Source organism: Solanum stenotomum, chromosome 1 (genome assembly GCF_019186545.1).
Source record: "Solanum stenotomum isolate F172 chromosome 1, ASM1918654v1, whole genome shotgun sequence".
NCBI lineage: Eukaryota > Viridiplantae > Streptophyta > Magnoliopsida > Solanales > Solanaceae > Solanum > Solanum stenotomum.
Window position 1 is genome coordinate 33184794 of NC_064282.1, and position 4216 is coordinate 33189009.

The window sequence follows — 4216 nt, forward strand, 5'->3', positions numbered from 1 at the left end:
CATACTACTACCTACACGTTGTAGAACCTATCCAATAACTAGAGTGCGCATCCCACATGATGGGAATAGGCATAACCGACATAGACCATACTAGCTAGGTATGGAATCCGGAGTCTATCCTACTCCGTGGAGGTTGTTCTACTTGCCAAAGGTAGAACTAGTAAGCAACCCATGTAGGCACATGGTTTAGGGGATGTCCAAGGAAGTTCATTGTGCCTAATCTCATACTCAACTAGGCCACCTTCCTAACCACATCCACTCGGTGCTTGCCTTGATTCCCATAGAGTATTTAATCACATATGTACTTAGAGAAGGTTTCTTTTCTAGTTCAACCAACTCATAGTACCTCTTCCCAAAAAAGGCCCCATTTCTTAGTCATGGCCAATCAAGGCTCATAAGGATAACTCATTAAATCCCCCTGGAAAGGTGCCTTAGGCCTACGAATTTTTCATTAAAGGTGCCTTAAGCCTGCCGGTCCAAGGTTCATCATTTCACACATGAGAAGGGCTACCACCATTAGCTCTACCGATTTCATGGTTTTACATTTACTTCGGAAAGCTAGACTTATGAAAGGGCACCATTTCTCAGTTTTGCCGATTCAAGTCTTGGCCTAGAATTCATCTTTTAGCATTTATAGAAAGGACACCATTTCTTAGTTCTGCCCATTTCACACATTCATGCATTCAAGACTTTAAGTAACAAGGAGGGACACTTTAGTCTACCAACCAAGTCACAACATTTTCATTTAAGGATACTTCATAATCCAACATCATTTCATATACACATCATGAGAAATCATACTTTAACTCACAATGCTATCCACTTTATATAGGATCATCACAAGATCACATAAAACTCATTCACATGATACCTTCACATATAGCTTCATATAAAACTCATTCACATCATACCTTCACATATAACTTCACATAAAACTCATTCACATCATACCTTCACATATAGCTTCACATAAGACTCATTCACATCATACCTTCACATATAGCTTTACATAAAACTTTACATATAGCTTCATATAGGACTTTACATATAGTCTCATTCATATATAATAATATAACAATACAATAACACTCATATAATGCCCTTCATGGCCTCAATTCACAATAATACAATATTCCAACATTATGCAACAACTTCCCCAATGCCTTCACGGTTACAATTCACAATAATACCACACAAGAACAAGATATAACACTTCCACCAAAGGTGGATTCAACCTACCAACAACAATTAATTCAATAAAGAGAGTTCAAGCTTTCTTACCATAATTCAAAGCCATAGCCAAAATCACCAAAAATCCAAGCAATCACCAATACTTCACTCATAAGGCTTACCACCCTTAATTCACCCATTATCAACAATTAATCATGAATAAACATTAAACAACACAAGAGATATCAATACAATTCACTTTACACATAATTCCATCAACTTTGAATTTATAGAAATAGACCCACTTCATAAACACATTTTGGGGTTTTGTAGAATACAAGGATTCATGGAGTTTTTCATCTTAAAACATCAAATAAACATCAATAATATCATAACTTATCATTTGAAATCGTTTCATGCAAGAACCCATGAGTTTGAGTAGAAATTAGGCTTTTTCACAAACTTTGGAAAAGTTGAAAACCATTTGAAATTGGCTCTAGGGTGATAGCTTGCCCTAGATAAAGAACTCCCATACCTTTACTAAGATTCCCCAAGAAATTTGATGAAGAAAACGTCTTGCATCCACAACCCTAGCTCCCACTTCTTCTTCTTCTTCTCTTCTTTCTCTCTTCTTCTCTTCTTCACTCAAGAACCCTAACTCTTACTCTTTTAAAATGGAACAAAAATGATCCACAATCAGCCTAACACAACAATATAACCTCAAAAGAAATGATTTGTGAAAAGACCAAAATGCCCTTAAATTTCCGGACGGACTCCCTGCCAACTGCCCAACTTTCAAAGGGCATAACTCGCTCATACGAACTCGGAATCGAGCAAACTCGGTGGCGTTGGAAAGATCGTTCCAAGGGCTTTCCAAACATAACTGGAACTACTCCTGGATCATCCTGAGCTAGGAGTTATGACTGCTCAAAGTTGGCCAAAAACTCACTGATTTCCACACTTGGCCGAATTTCCAGATTCTGAATTTTTTTCCAAAAATGACTACTTCCAATTTCAAGCTTCTTCATATTCATTTTAAATTGTCGGATGTTACAATATCTCCCCCTTGGGAACATTCGTCCTCGAATGACACTTAACACTTTTCAAGGAAAACGACCAAAGTAAACAGCCCATATTCAAGCATACAACCATATAATCAATACACATAATAAGGAGGAACATCAACTCCACATAGAAAGTCCCACACAACTTCATGTGATTCAAGAAAGTAGGCACAACATCTACTAACTCCTTATGCATCATCTTTATCTTTTCTTATTTCTCATTTCATTTCATTGGAGGTACTTCCTTCTCCAAATCATCTCATGCTCATCATAACATCAAAGGACACAATATGCAATTTTCTCATTAAAGCACATCATGCAACCTTCTCCAAAACTCAAGTAAGCATGCTCACATTATCACCTCATAAAGCAAATAGACAACTTATGCTAATTGAACATTATGCAACTTTCTCATAGAAGCACTTTACGCAACATCATCATAGATGCAAGATAACATTAGGAACAAAATTTATGAAAACTCAGTTTCTCATTTAATCAAGAATTCATTTAAAACATGCATGACATAAGGAGACCATGGAAAACTCTTTTTCACATAAGACTCCAAAACATAATCCAAGCTTCTAGGAACTCTTTGTTTTAGGCTTGAGTAAGCACATAAAGAAGTTGGTAAGGATATCAACACTTCTCAACAACTTCACTACTCAACATACCATCAATCTTACCAAAACTATTCTTGCCCAACTCTTTAATTCACTAAACCTTATGTAATGAAAACATCCTTCAACCCTAACTCATAGACATCAACCATACTTAAAGACCTTATTATTTAACCACAAATATCCCCCACTTAGGAGAAACTCTTACTAGTTCTTTCAAATTCACCTCCTTTCATCCTAAGGTCGAATCAAAACAGCACTAGGCTTTTATACTCATTACACCTAGCATTTCTAAATCACCACACATTTCACAAATTCCTTCAACACATCACAAAACTTCCTCATGCCTAAGCCGGATACTACCAACAACACGAATAACCAAAGGAATCCCATTCATACTAAAGTCATCACCACAATCTTTCACCTCACACCTACTAAGTCACCAAGTCATAGTTGGCATCACAACCAACATTCTCTCTCCCTCAATCCTTGCAACGTTAAACTTCCTCAAAGGTTACACTCAAATGACCATCATCTACGGAACAAGGGAAGACATTATAGAGAGAAACTCCATGGCACGACTAAAAGACTGTAGATGTGAAACTTTCTTAGCACCCAATAGCCTCCCATTCATAATGTGGCGCGCTTCACATTATGAACAAGACTCTACTAGATGTGGTTTTGAGACAACCTAAGACCATCCCGGAAACTTATGCTCTGATACCAAGTTTGTCACGACCCGGGATCACCCCCTAGTCGTAACCGGCGTACTCGACCTCGAAGAGGTCTAATACAAGCCTCTTAGCATTCATTCATAGCATAGACACTAAAACCATAAGAAATTAAAAACTTTCTTTACCAAGAAAACATTTCATAAAAAAAAAACAATAGCAAGCGCAAGACTTTCTAGACTTTATACATGATGTCTCAAAACCATCTAATACTTTAGAGTACAAAATTCGGGACCAATCTCATACACAACTTAAACAATACTAAAAAAACATAAAAGAACATATGGGGTATTGTCCTCGAATATATGAGGACTCACCAAGTCTTCATCTTCAACACTTAGAAACATATCAAATAGCCATGACATCTCACCATCTCCAAATCCCTACACTTTAGTCAAAAAGGGAAAGAAAGGGGTTAGCACAATTAAGTACTAAGTATGGAAGCCATGCAAAAACATGCTAAAAGGGACGTTTATTGGAGAAACATGTTTTTATGCCAATTGGTAAATTTCATGAAAAAAATACAAGTATAAGAGTCACAATATCCAACCATAACCAACATACAAGTCATTAACCACTTTAGCACATACTCCACACATAACCCATTCCTTCACCTTAAACCATCCACCTCAAG